Source organism: Monodelphis domestica, chromosome 8, assembly GCF_027887165.1.
Source record: "Monodelphis domestica isolate mMonDom1 chromosome 8, mMonDom1.pri, whole genome shotgun sequence".
Taxonomy (NCBI): domain Eukaryota; kingdom Metazoa; phylum Chordata; class Mammalia; order Didelphimorphia; family Didelphidae; genus Monodelphis; species Monodelphis domestica.
Genome location: NC_077234.1, coordinates 86,136,672 through 86,163,893, shown reverse-complemented (window position 1 = coordinate 86,163,893; position 27,222 = coordinate 86,136,672). Strand labels below are relative to the sequence as shown.

Sequence of the window (27,222 nt, the reverse complement as noted above, 5' to 3'; positions counted from 1 at the left end):
TTTTCAAATATTCTCCTTTTCTTCCTTCTCCAATTCCTCTCTTTTGTCACCCACTCCTCTTCTGTGAAATGTTTTACTTTTTTTGTTGTTTTTAATTGTTTACCTTCTGTCTTAGAATTGATACTGAGTATTGGTTCCAAGGCAGAAGGGCAATAAGGGCTAGGCAGTGTCACAACTGGGAAGTGTCTGAGGCCACATTTGAACCCAGGACCCTCCATCTCCAGGCCTAGTCCTCTATCCACTGAGCCACCTAGCTGCCCTTCCTTTATTTTTAAAACCATTGCTTGCATAAAAGGTTTTAAAACTAAATCTCCACATTAGGATTTGAATTTGTGATCAGCACGAGTAGATTCACTTAAGACATTAATAAATCTCTTTACTTTCAGTTTGGTTCTTGTCTGATACAACACCACCTAGAAAAGATGGGTGGAAACTGCAAGAAACAGATTTAATGATTCTGTTTTGGAAAAACTTCCTAACAATTGCATAGCAGTTAGTGCCACTGATTGGGAAAAGTTGATTCATATGAATCATGGGTTGAATTTATGACTTCTAAAGTCTCTTACAACTTTGAGATTCTGTGATTCTCTGGCCATAGGAATTTGACAAAAGTGCACCACCAGAGCTTCTTGTCAGTCAAGTAAGTAGCCCAAAGAATAAAGACTGAGGACCCCATCAGCATTCAAAGCAGAGGGCTGCTGAATCAGGCAGGTACAGCACAGATTCAGGGAAAATCTGGGTGACAGTCTCTGGGGGCTGTGGCAGAAACTTCTAGCTGGACCAAAGCAGAGATTTATAAAAAAGGAAGATATATTGAGAGGAAACAGGTGAGGCAGAGATCTGGACCAGATATATAGCCAGTGGATAATTTGGTTTTGCTCTGTACTAGAAGCATGCCTTTGCCTCCGTGGCTAAGGGAGGTCCATGTCTTCCCATTCTGCTTGCCTAAAAGAGCTTAACTGAGTTTTTACTTGCAGTTACCATATCATACTTCACCTTATACTGTTAAGAGAGTTTTAATAAATTTCTCCCTTTTTCTATAAAAGAGGAAAAGGAGCAGTACGATTTCTCAAAAACTCCCACTCCCCAAATTTAACCCTGCCCAATACCTAGCTGCCAAATTGATTTTTTAAAAATAAACTTTTTTAAAAACCTTTCTGTAGGGTTAGGCAAAGGCTAGTGTCTTGCCCAGGGTCACACAGCCAAGAATAGTCTGAGACAAGCAGCTCTTCCCCATTAAAATAAAATTTAAACAGTTTTTCTTCTCTTTTAAGGGGAAGTTACTATGGGATTATTTGTTAAGTAATTGATAAGTCAAAATATATCAATAATGAAAAAAAAGAAAGCCATTTGTCTTAAAAATTTTTTAATCTCTATTTTCTGTCTTAGAGTGGATTGGAGTTAAGGAAATTGTCCAGAGGTTAAGGAACTTGGGGTTGAGGAACTTGCAATTGGGGTTAAGGAACTTGCCCAGCGTCACACAGTTAGAAAATGTTTGAGGACATATTTGAACCCAGGACCTCTCATCTCCAGTCCAGGTGCTCTGTTCACTGAATCACCCAACTGTCCCCAGTTTGGTCTTAAGATACCATTTTGCACAGTTGAACTGATCTACAGGAGCCCTCCTAGAGAGCTGCTTGTTCCTCTCTTGGAAACTTTTGGGGACTCTGAGGATGAGGTGATTCATCATTTGGGCATATCAGAGATGATGAACTTCTGGCTGCTTCCATGCTCCATGCTGAAGGGCGTAGGTACTCTGAAATAGTGATACAATCACTGGCTGCTGCCCTAGAGGAGGTGATGACAAAGTGGACCTTTTTAAAGGAAAGAAAACTTACATCACAATTTCTATTGCTTGCACTCTCCCATGCAGTAAGGAATGAGTTCTGTTTCTAGTCTCCCCTGAGGGGACATAGAGCCCCCCATCTTATCAGTGTTTGAATGGCCCTGACTGAGCTTTCCTCTTGTGTTAAAAAAAATAATGATCTGAATGGGGGGGGGAGAGTACAAGTCAGTTACCAACTGCCATTCTGGTCAGTTACAAACTGAGAGAGGAGACTGTACTAGGGCTATCAGCAATAGGTTCTAGCCATCTTGTATCGTGTCTAGCTGCAAGCAAAGCTTGTGGGGACAACAACCATTTTCTAACTGTTAACTCCTGGCAGTTAGAGCCTAGAAAAGATCTAATGGGAAACATGTTACAACTAATACTTTGGTCACCTGTGCTAGGAATAATTGCCATTTATTGGGGCTACTGTATCATTTATAATACAGTGGCAGGGATGATTGACAATGTTCTGGGGACATTAACCAATATGACTATGGGATCGACACAGTTGCCAATGAATTATCTAGATGTGAATTACCTCTGGCAAATCATACCCCAAGTCAATGTTGTGTTTGTGGCAGTGACTAACATCTTAACGAATATCAAAGCTGGTGCCAACCTGATTTTCCTAAAGAAAACTGTAAATGCTCTAGTTGTTGATAAAAGATTAGAGACATTGTTTGGTCAGATCCCTATTATAACTGAGATGTACCAGAATTACATGCAGAGAAAACAAAGCATGGGTAAGGGAACCGATGAGGAGACTGGGGACATGATGAGACAGACTAATAAGGACTATGTAGCTACTAATACTAATTCTGGGACATCATTAGGTGCAGTAGGGGGAAATGACCTTGCAAATAACATACAAGCACCAATTAATGCATCTGCTAACAATCTTGCAAATGTATCAAAAGCTCAAAAGATTATGCCTTTGCATGATGTAGCTAAGGTCACTGATAACTCTGGCATTTTACATGCAAAGGTTCATAAGTCATTCACCACTCATGACTTAAAGTCTTTACATAAACGAATGCCTAAATTTTTATTAGAGCCTCATCTCACAATTAAAGAACTGAAAAGAACATTTTGCCTCTATGAACCAGATTTTGAGGATGTAGAAATTCTTTTATCTGAACTTTTTACATCCCAGGAACATAAAAATTTTATTGAGCAAACTAGAAAAGATTCTTCACTCATAAGCTGGCTAGAAGTTTTTGAAGATCTGGATTTTTCTAATCCAAGATCAATGGCTTATCTAAGAAAATGCCATGAGGATCTATTGTAGGGAATGAAGCAATTGTCAGAAAGACCCAATGCATGGGGAAAATTTGACAGATTATTCCAAGAAAAATTGAACATCCAAGCTCATTTATTCATCACCTTATTGAAAAAACTGAGGGACTGTTAGGTTTTAGCCCTTATTCAAAAGAAGCAGAAGTACACACAAGAAGACAATTTCTCAAGAGCTGTGATAAGCACTTGAGAGATTTCTTCAAGAATTATTGCCCTTAGTTTGACACCATCTCACTTAATGAACTTAGAGATATTGCTACCTATCTTCATGATAACAAGGTAGATCAAGAAAGCGAAAAGAATGATCTAAAGAAAAAACTCCAAGAGACCTCTGAAATATTAAGGCAGAAAGAATTAGAGGAGGTTAAAAACCTGGCTACAATTAAGACATTTAACAGACGAACCACACAGTATAGACAGACACCCCAAAGTCAACAGAGGGTGCAAAGAGATAACAGGACTTGCTTTTTATGTTTTCGTCAAGGACACATAGTAAGAAACTGCCCGATTAAACATCGCTATGAACAAGGCCAAAATAAGAGAGATGGGAAAGGTAAAAATGCATATTATCAGGGAAAAGTATATAATAACAAAAACTATGGGAGACAGGACTCTAACAGCAAGCAGTGTTGCTCTCACTGCAGACTTAGAGAACAGGAGACCCCAGACCTGAAATCCATGGAAGCAGCAATAGCTTCTGGAGCAAAACCCTGTTATTCAGAAGTTGGAGGGAGAAATAAGCATTATACCGCATGATGCCAGGCTCTAGTACTATCTAGTAAAAAAGAGACAAATTTGGAGGGTACCCCAGGGTGGAAAATGAGGGCATAAGCATAAAGGGAAAAAAGGGAGATGGTAGAAAGGAAAATGAAAACTTTAAACTTTTAGTGGTGGAAAAACAGAGAGTTCAGCAAGATGCCAAGGGAAGCAACTTAAGTACAAACCAAAAAGCTATTATTAAAGAGGAAAAATGAAATTGCACAGATAATAGTAGACATGAAACATGACATTTATGGCTCACAATACATAGGCACACAAAACTGCATGGAGAACAGCAAAGAACAGATTACATCCTTTTTGAAATTTTTTTAGTGTGCAGAATGGATCTAGGTAGTGGAAAATCAAACAGGGCTAGCAAATGTTTCAAACAGCAACTTAATTATCCAGACCATTCTGACAAGATAGCCAAATGACACATTGTTACAAGAGACTTTGGAGCTGATACATTTGTACATCTAAGAGGGGAAAGAAAGGAAAATGAGGGAAGAACTAATTTAAACCCAAAAGCCAAAGACTTTTACCCACGAAATCCTATAACACTCAAAGATACCAGTTCTGGGGATGGGTTTAGCACAGATCAATATCAAACTTCCAATGACTTTATATTCCCTGAACCAGAGACTGCAAAACAATGTAAGGGAGTAGGAACAGAATAGTCTTTGATAGTGAAACCTCATCCAAGCAGTTCTCAAACTGAAATTAATACAAACACAAACCTTTCCTCTGATCAAGCTGTTAGCTCACAGACAGCAGTGGTCCAAAGTGATACAAGTGTATTACAAACCCTGGGGCAAGAAAGTAAAGATGATAATGGGAAACCTGTGCATGCAAACAACAGAAAAGCTAGTTTGCAATATGAGGCAGAGATACAAGAACCCTATGTATAGATCAAAGTGGGAGATTAAAATTACAAGACTCTCATTGATATAGGGGCAAGTGGATCTGTATTGAAGTAATTCCCAGAAGATACCACCATAGAGGGAATGGTTTCTATGTCAACAGATTCACAAGAGGGAGTAGATACACAAGGACCTGAACCAAAAGATACGGTAGAACCTGTGCACTCCAGTAACATAATAGCAGTTCTACAGGAAGCAGTAAACCCACAAGAATCAAATTTGTCACCACAGAACACAGAATTAGAGCATATTACTGGGCAACAGCTAGAAAAGGAATGTGGGAAAAGGGGGTCCCTATCTCTAAACCCTTTTCCTCCCTCCTCAAGTTTGGGGGGAACTCAGGCCTTGGCAGCCTGAGCCCCCCTGAGAGAAAGTCAGGTTGATTCACCCCTGGGCAACAGGAGTTGAGGTAAAGTCTGCTCAGGTTTCTTTTCAGAAAGTTCCTTCAATTGGGAAGTGTTGGGGGGAAAGATTTCTAGTCTCCAGCAGGAAAAATGGGTAACCCTCAGGAGAAAGTCTTTTCCCCAACATCTCTCTTTGAAGTCTCAAGACTGAAAGACCCTCACTGTTCTCCTCACCAGATTCTTCTCTCTTCAGTATTCCCACTCCTGGGCCCGTCCCCTGTCGAGGTGATCAATTTCATATACTCTTCAGTCTGGTACTTTTTCTCTAGTGCCAGCCTCTATCATACTCTGGGCCCCTGGCTGTATTTTTTACTTTCTGTTTTCTTTCCTGAGGAGACGACTGTAGCTCTAGATGTTGATATTTCTAGGCTTGATGGGAATCCTGAGAGTTTGAGAATCCTGGAACTACTGAGTCCAGTAGATTCAGCATATTAGCAGGTGGGGAAGATTCTGTATCAGAAAGGAACATTGAGACTGATCTAAGCCTGGCTTCTACCAGAAAACAGGTACCCAGAGTTGTTTAGAACAGGCATTACAAATTCAGCTTTTGTTTTTGTTTTTAACAACCAACAGGAGTTAAGAATTTTTTTTTAACTTTTAAATAAAGTTTTATTGTATTTAAAAATAGAAAAACCATTCTTAGCTATCAGGCCGTACAAAAACAAGCCACATAGTTTTCTGACTCCTGGTTTAGACAGTGCAGAGCAAATCTAAAATGCCTAATGAGTATTCACAAATGGCTTTCTGTACTGATGAGGCTTAAATATCTTCCCAGGGGATCGAAATAGTGGTTATAAACTAATGAATCCTGTTTTGAGTTGTTTTTTTTCATCAGGGGAGGTTCTGTGTATATCATTCCTTTTGTGTGAAGAAATAAATACCCATCCCCTACATCTGCTGTACATCGAGTACCTTTTTAACTCCCTCTCTTGGGGAAACCAAATTGCATGTTCATTTAAAAGTTACAAAATTGTGAAAGTAAACTGGATTGTATTCCTCATATTGACTTTCATCACAAAAGTAAAAGAACAGTAGCTAAAATGCATAGGAATCATGAGAAAAATGACAAGATGAATGTGAAATTGAATGAGGATAGGACAAAGTTATAAAATAGATAAAGAATTTGAATGGACAATAAATATAATAGTGCTCCTTACTTCACACTTGGTCTGTGTAAGCTCAATTATATACTTGGAAAATTGCCTAAAACTAGTCACGCTTTGAATCCTTCATATAGTATTGCTTTGGTAGAAATGCCTTATTTCTTATCAGTCAAGATATTCCCCTATTTCTTTGCAAAGAGTCTTCCGGTCTGGTTGTGGCCTTCAGACTTTTGTCTGCTCCTTGGCAACTTTGTTATTTTTATAAAACTTTGATACAGAAAATAGCATAGAACTAGAATTTTAGAGTTGAAGGTAGTCAGAGTGGTTTTGGCTTTTGTTGCTACTAAGCTGCCATCTTGGTTCTAGTCCTGAGAATTTTAGAGCTGAAATGGATCACAGAGATTATCTAGTCCAGTTCTCTTCTTTCATAGACTAGACCTGTGACTCCATTGATGTAGGGGGACGTCGGACGTGGGGAAACTCACTCCATCAGTGAAGGTCACCATCATCTCTGTTATTTATAGTATTAGAAAGTTGCCTAAAGAAGAATTATCAAATACTACATTGTGGCTCACAACACTCCCAAGTTCAGGCTGACTCAGATTAAAATGTAATTGGAAGGGGGCAGTTAGGTGGCTCAGTGGATTGAGTGCAAAGTCTAGAGATGGGAGAGCCTGGGTTCAAATTCGATCTCAGACAAATCACTTAACCCCATTGCCCAGCCCTTACCACTCTTCTGTCTTAGAACCAATCAATACATAGTATCGATTCTAAGTTGGAAGGTAAGGGTTTAAAATAAAAATTGTTTAATGTAATTGGAAATAGTTAATTTAAATAAATGGAAATAAATAGGACATAAATAATGTTAATATATGATTTTCTAAATAAACATGCCACCTCAGGGAACCTTATATATGATTTAGGGATCTTTATGTACCACTTAGGAACCCCCGTTTTTATCTGAGGACAGGTAGGTGGTGCAGTGGATGGAACACCAGACCACAAGTCAGGAACACCTGTGATCAAATCTGGCCTCATATACTTACTTGCTATATGACCCTGGGCTAGTCACTTTACCCCATTTGCTTTGGTTTCCTTATTTATAAAATGAGCTGGAAAAGGAAATGGCAAACCACTCTAGTATCTTTGCAACAACAACAAAAAAAAAACCCCAACCAAAATCCCGTATTGGGTCACAAAGAGTTGGACAACCGAAACTACTGAATAACAATACTTTTTTTTTTTAACCCTTACCTTCCATCTTGGAGTCAATACTGTATATTGGTTCCAAGGCAGAAGAGTGGTAAGGGCTAGGCAATGGGGTGAAGTGACTTGCCCAGGGTCATACAGCTGGGAAGTGTCTGAGTCCAGATTTGAACCTAGGACCTCCTGTCTCTAGGTCTGACTCTCAATCTACTGAGCTACCCAGCTGCCCCCTGAATAACAATACTTTCTATCTGAATTTGATACCATAGACCAAGAACATAGAGAGCTCAGTGATAGTATAGCAGAGTCTGGATTGGAACTAGGTCTGGCTGGCCTCAATGCCAATTCTCTATCCATGTAATCTCTCTCAAAATTATGAATCCAAGAATCCAGAATCCAAGACACCCAACCACTAGTTCAATGCTTCATCCTTTGTGTCAAAATCTGTGCTATATTTTGACAATCAGAATGATCCCACATTGTAATGCCAAATGATGCGACAAGATGTGAGAGTGCCCTGAAATTTTTCTGTAAGTGTTTATCAAAAGAGAGAATGTAAGTAAAGTGCTTTGTAAATCTTAAGTTATTATACCTAAAGGTTATTGTTGCAATTCAGTCATTTTTAGTCATTTCCAACTCTCTACAAACCCATTTGGAATTTTCTTGGCAAAGACACTGGTCTGCCATTTCCTTCTCCAGCTCATTTTACAGATGGGGAAACTGAGGCAAACAGTGTTAAGTGACTTGCCCAGGGTCACATCACTAGTGTTGGAAGCCTGATTTGAACTCACTATGATGAGTCTCCCTGATTCCAAGCCCAGTGCTCTATCCACTGTACCAACTCTCTGCCTCAATACCTAAATGTCGAGTATTATAAATGAGAATGATGATGAGGATGACCTGCTCCATTCTGGGCTCCGTGCTAATTGTTGGAAATACAAATTCAAAAGTCATTGCCTTCAAGGACCTTACCATATATTGAAGGGATGAGCAGGGGAAAGGACATCTTTACAAAAAAGTAAATACAAAATCATTTCCCAGAGATGGGTAGCAGTAACAAGAGAGAGGATCAGGAGATGATTTATTTAAGGGAAAAACTGAGCTAAGCCTTGAAGAGAGCTAGGGATTCCGAGAATCAAAGGGGAGAAAGGAGCACCTTCCAAGCAGGGAGTGAGGGTGGGAGGCAAAGGTGGGCAGTTTTGCTGGAAGTTAAAGCATGTAGGGCTTTATGTGAATGTGAAATCTGTCTAGACTAAGAAGAGTTTTTAAATAGCAAACAAAGGAGTTTCTATTTTATCCTAAGAACCACTAAAGCTTTGTGGGCAGGGGAGCAACACAATCAGACTTGTACTTTAAGAAGAGAGATTTAACAGCCAGCTGTGTCGAAGATGGATGGCAGAGGACAGAGACTGGAGATTAGGAGACCAATTAGGAGGCAGTTGAGCTAGTCCTGGAGAAAGGGGATGAGGTGGCATCATTAGGATGGAGACAGTTGTATGAGCTGAGACAAGGGGATAGATGGAAGGGAGGCTATTGATGTAAAATTGACCAGACTTGGTGACTGGCTAAGGTTGGTGAGGAAGAGTCAAGAGCATTGGAGGCTCATTTAGAAATCATTCTACTTTAAGAGAGAATGTTATTAACTAATCTATGTGTGCTTGAGATTTAAAGCCTTTTGTGGCTTTACTCATTTATTATATGTCTGTGTAAATACATATATGTCTGCATGCACAATAAATATATACCAACATATATGTATATATGCATATATGCACACACACATGCCCCTGCTGCCTGGGCTTATCTTTATTTCTCTGTCTTCCCCCTTACTCCTGCCCTAATTAGAATCTGGGTTCTAGTCTACATTTTGCTACTTGGGTAGGGTGTTCCTCATTCATAAAAAAAAAAAAAAAGTTGTTACATGGTATGATGGATAAGGAATTGGGAGGGTAGAAGGGATTTGGGGATTGAGAAACTGAGGAACCCCAGAACCCTTGGCAGTTTGTTGAGAGTAAAGTCCCTACATTCATGGAAGTTGACTGAGTATAGTCTTGTTATCAGAGGTTAAAATTGGGAGCAATATTTGAAAGGTGTGTTCACTGTATGTCCATATAAGATAGGTATGTCCACATGGGTTGTCTAAATGGGGCTTATAGTATGTATTCTAGATTCCAGATATCTCTGGAATCTTGCCCACCCTTCTCAAAGTGGACTTTGATTCTTCTCTGGAGGTTTCCAAAGGGAGGGCCATGAAACTGGCCATGAGGTTCTCAAGTCTCTTAGAAGAGGACTAGATTTTGATGATAGCTATTTGCTCACCTAAATATTGCTAGTTTAGGAGAATGACTGATTCAAAGCAAAAGCTGTTTCTTGGATGCCTTTAAAGGGGAAAAAGTCATCTCAAGTTTCTACCTGTAAATTTAACTGTTTCCGAGCAAATTCTAGTAACACAGAAAACCATTACAGATAATGAATTGCAAATAAACTTATTTATTCAAAGAAAGAACCAACAGTTAGAGTATAGCGAAAAAATACAGAGTGAGATAACACAGCTCTCAGAGAAAGGTCCTGAGTGTGTTCCAAAGTCTCTAGGGAGGCAGCTAGAAATCAAGGATGTGTTGAGGAGATGGCTCCTCTTATGGGTTTGTCACTTCTAAAATCATTGTTTCTCTCTTCATATGTCTACAGTTGGTCCTAAAGAGAGTTTGGCACCATGTTCCTTTTTGGAAGACAAATGTTCTCTTCTCTCTCCCAAACCTCTCTCATCAACTCTGTCCTTCACTTAGGCACAAGATTTTGCACCAACATTATCTTAACTAAGTTGGAGTCATGCCTAAGTAGTTGGACACAAACCACATCGGGCTTGGGTATGAGTCTGGTTACCCAAGGAGTGCTCAATCTAAGCTAGAATGAGGTCTACAACAGAGAGATTCTAGCTCTAGGAATTTAAACCTGATGGTACCAGCTGACTTGGAGAACCTTGCCCTGTAGCCTAGGGAGCTTGCCACCTGCCACAAATAATCTACTGGGAATAGAAGGCTTTCTTGCTAAGATTCTGAAAGATACAAAATTTTCTTTTTTAAAGAGTTGTGCTAGGTGACCTGTAAGGCCATTTCAACTCCATGTGAATTGTCTTCTAGCCACAGTTTTCTTGTCTTGTGCATTTATTTATTTATTTAAACCCTTACCTTCCATCTTGGAATCAATACTGTGTTATTGGTTCCAAGGCAGAAGAGTGGTAAGGGCTAGGCAATGGGATGAAGTGACTTGTCCAGGGTCACACAGCTGGGAAGTGTCTGAGGCCAGATTTGAACCTAGGACCTCCCATCTCTAGGGCTAGCGCTCAATCCACTGAGCTACCCAGCTGCCCCATGTCTTGTGCATTTAAAAAATGTAAATGTAAGAATAAATTACATTTTATTAGCTTTAGCATAGTCTGGCATTACTGAGAATGTCTTTTTTGATATGCAATGTATTAACCATTTCCAGTTTCATTTCATCGACAAATCTGATAAATATGCCACCTATTTAAAAATTGTTGAGTAGTATAAATGGCAGAGTATCATGGCAATACCCCAGAGATCTCATTTCAGGTTAACATTATTCATTAATAAATTCACTTTGGATCCAATCAATCAATCAATTAATCAGTGTTAAAGCTAATATGCTATTTCAGCATATAGTCCATGTCTCTCCATCAGGGGTCCATAAGGATAGTGTGGGGTTATAGATTTAGAGAGACAGCAGGGGTTTCAGGGGTCAATAGTGGCTACTCTTTAAGGAAAAACAGCTAGAAAGGTCCCTCCCTCTCCACTCCTTTTAGAGACATCTAGGAATATTTTATTTTGTTTTGTTTTTTGAAAAAAAAATTAAGTCAGGATTTTAAACTAAGAGATCATAGTAGAGTCCCCTCTTCTTCTGAGGAAGATAGAGCTATAATCAAGGGTTTTACCTGTATCCAACAGAAAAGAATGGAATAGTTTGCTATACATACATATAGCATTCCTGTGGATTTTGGTAACTGTATTTCAATATAATTTGTTTCTTTTGTTATCCTATATATTTTCTGCATGTATTTTATTTATCTCTTTAGCACTTAAAAATATGATTTTAAGATAAAGGGTTCCAGACTATACCAAGCTGCCAAAGGAGTCCATAATTGAATAAAAGTTTAGAAGTTCTGATTTAAAGGGTCATCTGACAATACAGAAGTGAATCAGGACGGAAAAGTTTGCACTAGTCTAAAGGCTTAACTTTTGAATGCCTCAATAAACATCAAGTCCAAATTGATTAATAAAGTTTCCATTATGATTTTCCTCATCAGCAGAACCTGAGAGCTGCACTTTAAACACTAAAAGGGAAAAGCAGTTAAAGAGACAGGCAGATTTTGAAGCAAGAATGTTAAGATATTTTGTTGTAAAGCCTTGAGAGAGTGACAGGGTGGCTTTATTTAAAAAAGGTAGGCAGGAAAAATGCTTGAAGCCTTTCCAAATAGACTTGCAGACTTTCATCTGATTCTGAGAATTTTAAAAGCCATTTAATGCCTTAGAAAGCACACCCTCTGTGAACTATTCAGAAAGGAATTATTGCTGAGAGCTAAGATAGGGAAATGACAGCTTTACCGGATTTGGGAAGAAATAAAAACAGATGAGTATCTGCTGGTAAAGACATCCTGAAAGAAATTTTGGAACAACTTGTGCATCCCCATTGAAAAAAGCTGATCTTAACCTGGAAAGACATATCATATATCCAAGAGAGAAATTACAGGTGAAATTTCTCTTTTTAGCCAGTGAGAGGCAACTAACTGCAAATGCCTTGAAAAGAGTGGGGCCACAGCAGTGGAGCTTGCAGTTTAACTAAATTGGATGCAAAAATGCCTTAACCTTCAGGTAGCCCCATAAACCACTGACTCATACATAACTGTTAGTCCTTTTTTAGAAAAAACCTAAACTTTATGTGCATGATTATTTTAGCATATTATTAATCCTGGGATCGAATAAATCCAGGTACACCAAAAGAACTGTAGTGAAGCCTTCTTGTAAAATTTCTTTCTACAATAACTGCCTATTAACTGGATTTAGATTCTTGCCTACATCATCATCATCTTGTGAAGATGAATTATAGTGCTAAATTTCACAATGATCAACTTTAGAAGTTATTTGATTATTTCTGGGATTGTACATATTCTAAATCTAAACTTATTGACTGTTCTTACTTATATAAAGGTTGAGAAAATGACTTAAAAGGTCTAATTTTTCTTCTTGCTCTATTTTTCTCTTTTTATGAAAATTTAAAGTTAATTTGCAGCTGCAGCAAACCCTATACAATCTCGCTCAACACTTTTGACATAAGATCAAGAATATGAGTCTGCAAATAAAGAATTCTTTTTCCTCTTTTTTTGTTTCTTTTTCAGTATCAGGATCTCTTTTCTGCCAGCTGTTACTCATTCTAATCCTGTTAGGTAAATAAATTGTCTCCAAAAATCATCATCAAGTTAACTGCAAATGTGTTAGCTTGTGAAGAAAACAAACAGGAAAGTACAAGAATGAACCCACTTACCCGTTAATTTTCTGTCAGCAAGAGAGATTATTGTGATCTTGGGTGTAACCTCTGGAGTCCAGAAGGAACAACAGCGTGGATTTCAGAACAACTCCAGTGCAGTTTTTCCCAGCCTCCTTCACTTGGCTTTGGAAATGACACTGTGGATGAGGAAGGATGCTTTTAAACAACCCTCTGGAACTAGTTTTGAATGTGGTTCTTCCCCTCCCCCTGCCACTCTCCATAATCATCTACTCTGGGAGACAAGTAAGCAGTACACATTGCAAAATGGAATCATTTTGGTCAGGGTGCCTGTGTATATGAGAAACATTGGTTGACTTCTTAAAAAGAAATGGACACTTTGAGCTACACGAGGCAGTTTTAAACAAGAGGGAAAGTCAACCGTTTTCCCTTTTTAACTTGCATTTCTGTTTAGGGAAAAATATATGTATGTAGACACATCCATTTATATGTCTACATGGAATCACTGGAAAAATTTCATAGCAAATGAGGAGGAACCAGGTGGCAAAGTGTTTTAGAAATTCCAGACAGGAATTTTACTTTTCAAAATACTTTTCAAAGTGATCTTTGAAATGAGTTTTATTTATACTTGCTGATTTCAGGAAATAATTTCTTCTTCTTTTTTAACTAGGAAATCATTTCAAAGTCAGGTATGTTGTTTTAGGCAGCGATAAAAATATACCTACAGATTTTCCAAACAAATCCAGGATTTCCTTGTGTTCCATCAATGACTAAAGAAAATATTAATTTTTGCTGATTATCTGTCAAAAGAGTATCCCCTGTCAGTGGGATTAATAATAATAATTTTTTTTTATTTTAGAGTTCTTTGAAGAAAGAATGCCAACACACAAGAATAAAATATGGTTTCATTTCTAGGGAACTGCCCTGTGTATTTTAGGAGTAGCCTTGGGCAATCTGGAGGATTTTACTGCTTTGGAAAAATTGAAGCCTTGCTTTTTTCATTGCTGAGCATTCCCACCTCCACCCTACCCATCCAGCACATTTGTCTGCAGCAAAGCAGAGAAGTAACTGATGGGGGTGGATCATTGGTCCTATGAAATCCCCTCATTAGAGGGTTATCTTGGCTATTGTGAACTTTTGTGTGTGTGTGCGCGTGGAAACAATAATCAGAGATTTAATAATGCTAACAACTCATATTTATATAGTACTTGTTGCAAAATGTTTTGTTCTTATTCAGTTCATCCTCATATCATTTCTATAGGGTTGGCAGCACCAATATAATCATCCCTATTTTACAGATGATAAAACTGAGGGTTAGAATTCAGTGATTTGTCTGGGGACACACCTGTATTAAATAATGGAGCTGGGATTCAAATCTAGGTTTTCTGATACCAAATTGAGTATTCCTTCTATAACCTTTACAAGAGGGACCTTAGTATCTTTGGTCGATGAGTTGGTCAGTCAATAAACAATTTTTAGGCATCTACTATGGACCAGGCACTGTGCCAAGTGCTTTGTAAGAAACAAAGTCTAAATATCTAAAGTATTGACCTAAAACAAGTGGTAAAAGTAGTAGGTTGGGCATATATTACATGGACGAAGGCTATTTGGGCCAGTTATTAGGACTTAAGAGGATTACACCGAGCCAGACAATCCAGTCACTGCTGAAAGCATAAGCCCTTTAACTAGCAGGTGCCTGATATAACACAAGTGCTTAATAAATGTTTCTTAGTCAGTCAATAAACTACTATGTGCCAAGCACTGTGTTAAGTGTTGGAGATCCAAATATGAAAAAGTCAGGCAGTCTCTGCCCTCAGGGAGCTTACAATCTAATGCAAGAGGACAATACCCAAAAGAAATCTGAAAAAAGAAGTTACTCAGTGTGAAGACACGATGGAGGAGTCCAGAAGAGAGCAGGTGGGTGGGAAATAGATGGCAGATCTGAGAGCCCCCATAAGGGAAGGTTTAGGGAAGGGCTTTCTGCTCAGACCTCCACTTAGAGGGACACAAGAGTGAGTCTAAGGCTGATGTAATCTGGTAGGACTTGGAGTACCATGGGGCACCATGAAGCTCAAAGGAGTTATAGTTATCATTGTTTATTGACTGACCCAGGTAGCTTAACTGGGGATACCCAAAGCAGCAAAGCTATTTTATAGGAAAGGATGGAGATGTCTAATGATGGTGCATCTGATTGATTTCTCACATCTGAAGTCAGACAGGGAGTCGTTGATCATTGAGGTCCTACAATAGAAGTTTCCATCAAGGAAGAATTCAAATATTTTAGAATTTCAGAGAAGGGTTACAACAAAGGCATCATCATCATCATCATTATTATCACTACTACTACTACTACTACTACTACTACTACTACTACTACTACCACTACTGTTGATTATCCACAGTATACACTATTATTTTTCTCATTATTTTATTTTATTTTACTTAGAACCCTTACCTTCCATCTTAGAATCAATACTGTGTGTTGGTTCTAAGGCAGAAGAGCAGTAAGGGCTAGGCAATGAGGGTTAAGTGACTTGTCCAGGGTCACACAGATAGGAAGTATCTAAGGTCATATTTGAACCCAGGAACTCCTGTCTTTCAATCCACTGTGCCACCTACTTGCCCCCTTAAAATTTTTTTTTAATATAACATTTCCACTTAAGTTTTCCAGAGTTAAATGGTATATGTCATCTTCCTTTCTTCTATCCTTCCCTCTTGGAGCCAGGATGCACCAATATAAAGCAAGCTCGTACAGTTGATCATTTACCTATTATATATAAGCTATATAGTATCATTAGTCACTCTAGATCAGAGGTTCTTAATCTGAGTTCCATGGACTTGAGTTTTTTTTTTAATTAATAGAGTAGAATAATTTTTAAAAATAATGAATAGAATAATAATAGAACTCATTTTCTTTGTAATCCTATATGCTTCATTTTATGCATTTAAGAACTTTCATGGCTTTACTAAACTATTAAAGAAGTACAAGATGCAAAAAAAGTGAATTAGCTCTGATTATATGATTCAGGCCATTAAGGTTTTGTTTGTTTGTTGTTATGAATTATCCACATTTCCTCCTAATTTTTTGACTCTGTTTCACTTTAGTCATGTTAATTTGTAGCCAGGGATGAAAAGGAAAAGGAAGCTTTCTAAAAAACCAGGTCAGTTAAAAGGGTGATTTGTTGTAACCTAATGGAAACCATAATTCTGCATTATGGATTAATATTTGAAGGACAGGAAAAATTTTCAAGAGAAAAAAATACAGGGTTAGCAATAACTTGGAAAAAATGATCAATCTCCTTAATAATCAGACATACAAAATAGCACTGAGGTATTACTTCATAGCTATCACATTGTCAGAACTAATTAAAAGTACCAAAAACCATGCTGATAGAGTTGTGGAAAAAGAAGTCATTGTTGGCAAAATTGCAAACTAGTAGATCTTTTTGGAAAACAATCTGGCAGTTCAAAGTGATAGTTACAAGTAACCTGAAAGTTTAATATCATGGAATGGGTAAATAAAACTGGGGTATATCAATTTATGAAATATTATCTATCACTTAATTCATATTGACAAATATACTGAATAAAAATAAACATACCAAAAATGTTAAGAAATCATAGAAAGTGACAAAGAACCAGAAGAATGGAGTACACAATATAAAAAGTAAAACAAATAGAAATGAAAGGACAAAGAACCAAACTAAACAATTATGACATTTTGTACCCTAAAATGAAGTTTGTTTAAATGAAAATAGTTGTGAAGCAAGTCTAATTAATTGCTTTGTTTTTAATATTAAAATCATAATAAATTATTATTGTAGAAAAAGAAAGCAGTGAGTTAAAAAAGAAAAACTACCTGAAATCAGGACTGAATTAGCTATTGTGTCTGATTCAAAAATCTATGACTAAGTTACTAAGCCACCAGCAAAAGACAATCTTGAGTTTACACTCATACTTTTGCTATTTTTTTTCAAGTTCAATGTGGGATATTTTGAATCATTATTTATGTAAAATATGATATGCGCCCCCCATTGGTACAGCACTTTTGTTTGGAAACCACCAAGTAAACCTAAATTCAATAGTAAAATATTGTTAGACATTAAAAATAGATAACAAAGGGAAAATAATGAGGTTGTAGTTTTGTTCTCAGCTTACCATTTACACGTAGACACAAACAACTACATCCCAGAGGTGGAGAGTAGGGGAAAAAGCCCAAGGAAAATTTAGGAAAGGGGTAGGAAAATTGTTCCTCCTGCAATTTGGTGAACAGAGGAAGGAGTGTCATTTATTTCCTTGTCTCCTCTTCATCGGTCACTTTCCATGACCAACAGGAAGATTTTCTACTGCTAATTGGGAATGTATTTACTTTGGCACTGGTTCTGGGTTACTAGTTCCTTTCATATGGAATAAATCTGATTTCCCACCCTCTGTAATTACGAAAGCTGAACATGCAGAATGTAGGATGAAATGCTAGCTTTTTTGGCTCATTAGACTTTGTCCTACAACAATGTATTGTTCCACTTCAGCATAGACTCCCACTTTGTCACCCACCCAAGCCTGTCTCCTGACTCATGCTTCAAACCTACCTGTCATACATGTAAAACTCAGTGGAATTGCTCATTGGCTATGAGAGGGAGAGGATGTGAGTCATGTAACCATGGAAAAACATTCTAAATTAATTAATAAAATAAATAAACTTAATTAAAAAACAAACAACTACTGTCATTCTCTCTCTCGTCTTCCCATGATTAAAACTTCTAATACTTTGTGTGGTGGTCCCTGAGAGAAAAACAGCCTAAATATCTGATTCTTGTAATTCACACTAAAATGTGAATAACTTATATGTTTAACCATGACTATGTATTTTAGAGAAAAGGTTGGTCAAAAGTTATTTTTCTAATTGACAACATGTGTGGCATATATTTTAGAGGTACAGAATATTTCCTATGTCCTGGTCCTTTCCTCTGCCTTTAGGGATTTTACTCTTGAACCCTGGCCAATTCTTGCTGCAGTATATTGATACCAAATAATTCATTACTTTTCCCTCTTAATGTTTAATACTAAAATAACATTCTTGCTTAAAGTACCCTAAAGCTTACATCACATTTCAGAAATTCTTTTCATCTAGGTTAAATTATTTTTATTAATTTATTATAAATTTCCATTTTCTCCTCTGTTTATCTCAGTACCTTTAACACTTGGCATAATTTTATATGTGGGCAAAAGGTCATTTTATCAAAAGAGCTATCTTTATCTTAAAAGGTTTGTTAAAATGGGAAAAAAATTTACTTTATTTTCTCTTGGCATAACAGTGGGACAGCTGTCTCATTATGTCAGTGCCATTCTTTGCCCTGTTTCTTCGGAACAGGCATGGTCAGGAAGCTAGACTTTGAGGCCTTTATCCTACTGAACATTGGCGCTGGCCCAATGCCAAGACTTTCCCCAGTACTGTAATGCCCTTATGACTGAAGGAACTCTTGGGATTTGGGAGTGGGGTGGGGATGACATGTGCCAGCAACCCCACGCTGGAGTTTTCATGCCCCCAGAAATAGTGTCAGGAAGAAGAGATTTAACAAAGGTCAGCGTGCTTAATGGCATTATTGACTACAGAAATCGATTTTATTTAGCAGCTCTCTTTATTATGAAAAAAAAAAAAACCAACAACAAACCAGTGGCTGAGGTCTGAGGGATGTCATCAGGATGCATTTTACAGGACATTTTTTATCAACGTTCAACAACTTTCTAATTATAACTCTAAAGTACTACAAAGCTCTTCTTAGCCAGTGAGAAGAACAGAGTTCTTGTATTCCTGCCTGACTTGAGTGCATTGTTACACATGGGTAAAATCTTTGGTGCTGCAGCAACTTAAAGAAGAGCTATGAGATGCTAGCCAGGATGTATGGATTCAGTGAATGTGTTTTTTTATTTTTATTTGTTTATTTATTTTTTGTTTATTTTTTTTTAAATGAATGTGTTTTTGAGGGATGGAGGGGATGTGGGAGTGTTTGTAGATAGCAAGAATGTAGCCAGTAGAGGGGAATGATGGAAGAAAAGTGAGAGATTGGGTATGATCTGCTAGAGAAGATGGGATGGAATGCAATGACTTTTGCTTGTGCAAATAGAAGGGTTTTCTTTGGCTAGAAGGAGGACTACTTCATGAGAGACAAGGGTGAAGGAGGAGAAAGTGGAAGAAGGCATCTGAATGAGGTGAGATGCGAAAGGAAAAAGAAGGAGCTCTTGGCAAATGGGTTTTGGTTATTTTTTGGTAAAATACAAGGCAAGGTTTTCTGCCAAGAGTGTAGGGGGCCAGAGAGCTGTGGAAGGTTTGAATAAGCATGAAAGGTCTGGAAAAGCTCCTATGATGAATGGGATGGAGATTTTGTTAGGGAGGAGTAAAAGGATTGCCTTGCTGCAGGGAGGGCACCACTGGGTTTATATAATAAACTTTGTAGTGGGCCCAGTTAGTACAATTTCATTATTTTCTTCATCTTCATTCAGCTGTACATGAGTAGGAGCAAAGGCAGCAGATGGAGGGAATAATTCAAGGCTTTTTTTTTTTTTTTGCAAGGTAAAACAAGGAGATAAGGGAATGGAGAGAAGAGGACAAGAGAGTTGAACTGATTCAGCAAGCTGACAAGATGAAGAGGGGATGGAGCAATGGTCTGGGAAAGAATGGAGGGGTGGGGGGATTGGAGGGCACAGCGAAGACAAAGAGCAGATTTGGGGAACGGAAGAGGGATGGATGGATGGACTGACAATAGATTGTGATCAGATAAGGAATTTCCAAGTTTATAAAAATAATTTATTATAATTAATAATAATAACAATAGCTAGCTAGCATTTATAAAGGACCCAAAATATGTGAAGTCTTTTACACATATTGTCTCATTTTATTCTCACAACAACCGCAGGAAGTATGTGCTATGATTATTCCCATTTTACAATTGCGAAAACGAAGACAAATGGTGTTTAAGTGATTTGCCAAAGCTCCTATGGCCAGTAAGTATAAACATGGAGGTGACACATTTGTGGTGATGGCAAGATCAAAGGTATGACCATTTGTCATCATAGCTATAACGAGGTAGAGGAGTAAGACTTGGGGAATAAGTAAGTTGAGGAATTTGGAGGTTAGCATGCTTGGGGGAGAATTAAGATGTATGTTAAAATTCCTTAGCATGAGTGCAGGAGCTAGGGAGGGGAGAAGGATTGTGATGAACCAGGCACTGACTTTATTTACTTATTTTTATTTTTTATATAAAACCCTTACCTTCCATCTTGGAATCAATATTGTGTATTGGTTCCAAGGCAGAAGTGCAGTAAGGGCTAGGCAATGGGGGTTAAGTGACTTGCCCAGGGTCACACAGCTAGGAAGTGTCTGAGGCCAGATTTGAACCCAGGACCTCCTGTCTCTAGGCCTGGCTATCAATCCACTGAGCTACCCAGCTGCCCCCCTGGCACTGAATTTATTGATGGAAAGAGAGCATCCTAGAGATTGGTAGACAACAGCCACTAGATATTGGGGGATAAATGTGAATTTAATGAACATCAAAGGAGAAATGGTTACTAACTGATGATGGCAAAGGTAAGTTTGGTGTAACAATGGGGAGCAAGGAATATTCCAACTGCCCTCCTGTGACCAGTGAGTCAGTGAGGCTTGTGTGAAATTGCAACCAGAATGGGTCAAGGAACCCATGAGTGTAAGACAGAAAGCCTAGGAAAAGGAGAAAATTCAAGCTGAAATCCAGATTATTATCTATGAAGCAGGCATTCCAGAGATGACATTACATGTAAAATTTATTTTATATACAGAAACAATTTATATACACATGGCTATTATTGAGGGAAATCCATGTATATAATTTCATCACAAGGCCCTCATAAAACAAAAATTGCTGTCATTTTCATCTTATCAAAGGATTTCTCTACCAGAAAGGGATGGTCAGGGGAACCCCACAAGTGAACCACACAGTCAGAAGACCATCTACATTCTTTGACATTCATTCCATTTTGCTAGAATCGACTATCTTGTCTTAAAAGGATGAATCTTCACCATCTCACTCATGATAAATCTAATCCTTTTTCAACTAGTTGAACTAATTTCTAATAATAGGAATAGCATATATTCTCTAGCTCTATAGCTAGTCAGACTACCTCTACTAGTAAATGAGTGAAATTCTCATCATTTATTAATCAATGCATATAATCATGTCTACTATTTGTATAATACTATGTTTACTCTCCAAGCTTTGAGTTCCTTGAGACCAGGGCTCCCATCCTACACATAAGATCTTAGAATTTTCTTCAATTTTCCATTGGGATATATCCATAAGCCAGGAAATTGGCCTCACTGTTGTCAAAGGTTCATTCCAATTCTGGAATTTGATGAGTCTAGCATCTAGCAGAGTGTCTTCCACAAAGCAGATACACAATATATATTTGTTGATGTAAATGCTGATGCTGCATAGTCCATTAATAAATGCAACTGAATGAATTGCAAAATAAATTAATTGAATGATTATTGGCAAATCAAGTTGGGGAAACAAGTCGTTCATAGTACAAAGAGGTCAATGATGTATTAAGGGAGAGTTAAAGGATGATGAAAGTTATAAGAGGAGATCAGAGTTAGGGGAAAAGAATCTTGGAGGAAATAGAACTTCAGCTGGACCTTGGAGAATGGGTGAACTTTGGAAGGTAATGAGGGCATAACAGGTGAGAGAAATAGCCAATTAACAGTAGTCTCTTCTTAAAAAATAAGATTATCCACAGGTCATATGGTCAACAGACCTGTAGATGCTTCTGATCCTTGTTAAGATAACATTGTTAAATAGTGGTTTTAAGGACTGGGCTCAGAAGGGGCTCAGAAGGAGGATTGGGAAGGAATAAGGGGGAAAAAAGTAAACTAATTAAGGACTTGAGAGTAACATCTATACATATATGTTTGGTATAAACATTTATATTTTAGCACTTATAAGGAATTATGTAGCTTGAGGGCAGTACAGTGGATTGAGAGCCAGGCTTAGAGATGGGAGGTTCTGGGGTTCAAATCTGACCTCAGATACTTTCCAGCTTTGTGACCCTGGGCACATCACTTAACCACAGTTGCCTAGCCTTTATCATTCTCTTGCCTTGGAACCAATAAACAGTATTGCTTCAAAGATGGAAGGTAAGGGCTTGAAAAAAAATGTAATTCAGAGAGCTCTTGCCACAGGTTTTGAAGGTCTTTTAGCAAGGTTATAGTTGACAAAGATCTAGGGCAGTGGCTCTCAAAGTATGACCCTGGAACACTTTCAAGGGGTCTTTGAGATCAAAGCTATTTTCATATTAATAATAATAATAATAATATGATCTTTACCTATTAAAATACTCCTCACTTTTCCCATTACCAATCTGTGTGAGGATGGAGTTTTCATAATCTAGTTCAATCAAAACAGCACAGTCAACAGACTGAATGTAGAAATATATATGAAAATCCACATGTCTTCTGTTAAGTCAGACATTAAAGATATTTGCAGAAGTATGTAAAGCAATGCCACTTTTCTCATTAAATTGTTATTTTTATAAAAATATTATATTCACATGTAATGGGTCTATTATTTTTAAAGGGAAAGTCAGGCATGAAAGATTTGCAGAAGTATGTAAAGCAATGGCACTTTTCTCATTAAATTGTTTTTGTTTTGAAAAGTTATTTTCATAAAAATGTTATTTGTATTCACATATAAGTTTGTCATTGTTATTTTTAGATAAAAATTCAGACATTAAAGAGATTTGTAGAAGTATGTAAAACAATGTCACTTTTCTTATTAAATTGTTTTTGTTTTTAAAAAGTATTTTCATAACATATAATGGAATCATTATTGTTATTTTTAAATGATTTAATAAGTAAAAATGATCAGTTAAAATTTAAATTATGGATTATATCTATTGATATTTACCAAAAGAACCAAAAGTTCTTCAAGGATCTCAATAAATTTTAAGTATGCAAAGGGTCCAAAGGTCAAAAAGTTTAAGAATCTCTGATTTCAAGAATGAAAACATCAAGAATGGGCACCTAGGTAGCACAGTGCTTGGAGATAGGAGGACCTTGGTTCAAATCTGGCCTCAAATACTTCTTACTTGTGTGACTCTGGGTACAATTGCCTAGTTCTTACCACTCTTTTTGCCTTGGAATTGATAATGGAAGGCAAGAGTTAAAAAAAAAAAGAATGAGAACCCTTGACCTTAAAAATCAGGTTTTCTTCTTGACTATTATATGCCATATGTTCATTCTGCTGATATCATATTACTTTTAACACAATAATTTTATTACCTTTTCAATAGATATTAAAAACATAGTCTTCCTTTTCAATAATTAAGTCTTGAGCTGAAATTTGAAAAAAAGTAAAATTGACTTTCATGTGCTCAGATATGACAAATTTTAGTCTCGAATATTAAGGCTAAAACTAAATCTAACCCCGAGCTGCTTTGAGTTTGTTTACTATGATGTAGGTTAGAAATAGGCACATAGACAAAGAATCTGGGATTATGCATCAGCATCCCATTTAGAAAATTTTTCCATAAAATTAGATAATGATGTGATAGGAAGATTCAGGCACATTTGATGAAATGTAATTACTGTAATGAGACATTTAAAATAATGAGCCATCATATTTCAACTTTTCAAAGCAGTGCCAACCATGCCGTTTGGTGTGGCTCTGCTATTGGTTTAGCTACTATTTTCCACTTGTTTTTAATGAGGTCCATGAATCTGGATGCTGAGGAATTTGCATTGATTTATGAACAGATTGAACTTGAATAATAATGACCTGTCTTGCTCTTCCTGGAAGTAGTTAGCAACAGTGTTGGGAACATGTAATCTCAACTGAAGTGAATAAAATGCCTCCAATGGATATGAATTTAGTGTCCTTTAAAAGCAAAAATCTATTTAGCATTTTGTTTCTGCTCTTGAAGCTTTAACCCCTCCAAACTATGTAATAATAATTTTCATAAAATTGCCCAATGAATAAAAAAATCACCATTGCACTATAGACCATTATGGTGCTAGGCACAAATTATAGGACTGAGATAATAGTCTGGCAGATAGGGGGGAAAATCACTGAGGAAATAAATTGCAGGAAGAAGAAAAAATCAGATCTCTTAAGCACCAATGGGTTTCTTACTGAATAAAATGCTGACCCCCCATTTCCTTTCCCCTTCCAAGTAGTGATTACCAGATGTCAGTGTTTTGAACGCTAAATTTTTTTAAAAGTTGTCAAACCCATCTAAGCTTAAGGGACTTAAGCATAACTTCTAAAACATGAGTGTCATCACCATCAACAAATCAACTAAGGAAAACTCACTGGCTAAAATGTTGATTCTTCACTTCTGTAGACTTACTAATAGAATGGGACCCCTACCCATTCCTTTGGCTTGAAGGGCTTTGGAATTGCAAAGAAGACCAGACATTTCATTTGGGGAGGAAAAAATTTGAAAGTTTTTTTTTTTATTTTATAGTATTTTATTTGATCATTTCCATGCATTATTCATTAAAGATAAAGATCATTTTCTTTTCCTCTCCCCCACCCCCCCATAGCCGATGCGTGATTCCCCTGGGTATCACATGTGTTCTTGATTCGACCCCATTGCCATGTTGTTAATATTTGCATTAGAGTGTTTGTTTAGAGTCTCTCCTCTGTCATGTCCCCTCAACCACTGTAGTCAGGCAGTTGCTTTTCCTCAGTGTTTCTTCTCCCACAGTTTGTCCTCTGCTTATGGATAGTGTTTTTTCTCCTAGATCCCTGCAGATTGTTCAGGGACATTACACCGCCACTGATGGAGAAGTCCATTATGTTCGATTATACCACAGTGTGTTTGTGTACAATGTTCTCCTGGTTCTGCTCCTCTCGCTCTGCATCACTTCCTGGAGGTCGTTCCAGTCTCCATGGAATTCCTCCACTTTATTATTCCTTTTTGCACAATAATATTCCATCACCAACATATACCACAATTTGTTAATTTGAAAGTTTTAAGGAGAAAATTGAAGGAGAAGAAAGTTTAAAGAAAAAAAAAGAGGATAAAATTGTGCTGAAGGGGAAAGTGAAGAATGGAAGGAAAAAAGGAAAGGAAGAATAAGATTAGGGAAAAAATGAGATAAAGCAGAACTTAGAAGTAAAGGGAATATGCCACATTGTTTTATTCATTTTTGGTTCCCTATCCTTTCTTCTATTTTCCATATGTATCTTTGAAAAAAAAAAATCTAAACTGATTGATGATTTTCCTGTACATCCACATAGATCTCTTTAGGCAGTTCTTTTTTTCTCTGTATCAGAATTGTTTCTATTCTTGTTTTTAAACTTTTATTCTTGAGAGTTTCCCATTCTGTCCAACCTAACTTTCACATTAGAATTTTAGTTAATAGGATCCTTACCACTTTCTCTTAACACTACACTTGGAAATCTAATCTCCTCAAATGCAGAGTGGAATTAATATTATACCCATTTTATTCTCTTCTAAGACAAATTCTTAGTGAATGGTTCAACTCATTAGTAAGAAACTCATCTAGAATAGGACTTTCCTTTGTTAGTTCCTCCATATTTTGAAGAATGAATTAATCATTAAGATGAGTAGTGGATCGAGAGCCAAGCCAAGAGATGGGAGGTTCTGAATTCAAATCTGACACCACACACTTCCTAGCTGTGTGACTCCAGGCAAGTCATTTAACTCCAACTACCTAGCCCTTATCACTCTTCTGTCTTAAAATTTATAGTAAGATGGAAGGGTTTTTAAAAATTATTAAAGTGAGTAAAAGAAAAAACCCCCCCAACAACTACCCACTTGGGACAAAGAGAGAGCTCAATCAAATGTCCAGATAATTGAAGTCCTTTTATATTCTTCTTCTGGGTCAAAGCACATGTTGTTTTCTGAACTCCTCATCCATTTCCCCTTTCTGTCCAAGTCTGTAGTATATTTAATGGCAATGCCATTTCTTTTTCTGCCTCTGTTGATCTTTATCCAAATGTTCTCCATCATGCTTCCTCATTCTGGCCTCTGGAAATCCTCCCAAGGACCTTCTTAATATGCAAGACGAAGCAATCTCCCTATTCTTGAGGAAGCCAAGCTAGCTCTTAGTGATCATCACTTCCTCTTCTAAATGCTGTTTCTTTAGTAATATTATAATAGAGAAGCATCTGAAGGAGAAGAACTGCATCTTCTAGGAGACTCTAGTTTCAAGGTTAGATCTGAACTTCATTTCCCATGGAATTGGGTGTTTCACGGAAATTGCTTCAAGAGAGAGACACACATTTAGAGGAGGGAGGAAGGGAGAGTAGGTCCATGGAGAGAATGATTATGGCAGAACCTGGGACAGAAAGGGACATCACCACAACTTCTGAGAAAGCTGAAAGAAAGACACAAAGGATCTCGTGCTGTGATTAGTCTGGGGAAAGACTGGTGAACATGCTGAGCAGAAATATAGAGAAGGTATGAATGCAATTTTCCATTGCTCTGCCATTCCCACACTAGAGTATGATGATCAGAGAATATTAATTTCCCTACAGTCTGCTTGGAGTTGAAACAATAACTCCCACAGTCTGAGAGTGTGTTGATAATATTTTGTTGATAATTTTTTAGCCATTTCTTTACTAATTATTTTATTCTCCAAAACACGTTTTCTTGCCATAATACATATTCCTTATTTGATCTATTAGCAGGAAGTAAATTGAGGTCAGACAATTTTAAAAGTTCCTACTGAGCTTGGATAAGGGAAATATACTTATCTTTTGAAAAAATTTACATTGAATCCAAAGCTCAATAATGTGGTTCATAATAGACTCTAAAATTTTGACAGGAATGAAAGTCAAGTTCACAGTTTGATTCCATTCATTTTCCTTTTTTTTTTAATTGGGGCATTTGTCCTTCTTCAGTTCCATGCCACCTTTTTCCTTCATGATTTTTCCTTTACTTCTTCTTTTTTTCTTTTCAGTATTTTGAGTGCTTATGTAAAAAGTATTTTTTAATTAATGAGAATTTATTTTCTCTTTCTACTACTTCCCCATCCTGGGGGAAAAAAGAAAAATCACCTAAACATTCAGAGTCAACAAATTCCCATATTATTCATGTCCAAAAATGTGTGTGTCATCCTGAACCATGGGGCCATTAACTCTTTGTCAAGAAGTAGGAAGTATGTTTCATCCTGTGTTCCTGATTTT

At 37.2% G+C, this 27,222-nt stretch overlaps 2 protein-coding genes across 24 annotated transcripts in view; one reads left to right on the top strand and one right to left on the bottom strand.

Moving 5' to 3' along the window:
* CMKLR2 (chemerin chemokine-like receptor 2) overlaps positions 1 to 27,222 on the bottom strand; it is a 73,561-nt gene that overhangs the window by 41,220 nt on the left and 5,119 nt on the right. For both annotated transcript variants that reach the window (XM_056806908.1, XM_007501869.3), the window contains exon 2: positions 13,076 to 13,215. The gene's annotated coding sequence lies outside the window, so the exon portion shown is untranslated. The remainder of the gene's footprint in view (positions 1 to 13,075; positions 13,216 to 27,222) is intronic.
* The window catches only part of ZDBF2 (zinc finger DBF-type containing 2), a 151,692-nt gene continuing 143,542 nt past the window's right edge, over positions 19,073 to 27,222 (top strand). For 17 of the 22 annotated variants that reach the window (XM_056806888.1, XM_056806884.1, XM_056806883.1 and 14 more), the window contains exon 1: positions 19,073 to 19,246. The gene's annotated coding sequence lies outside the window, so the exon portion shown is untranslated. Of the gene's footprint in view, positions 19,247 to 19,950; positions 20,039 to 26,196; positions 26,495 to 27,222 lie in introns of those variants that run through there. The other 5 variants (XM_056806875.1, XM_056806906.1, XM_056806907.1 and 2 more) reach the window with 5 other exon arrangements.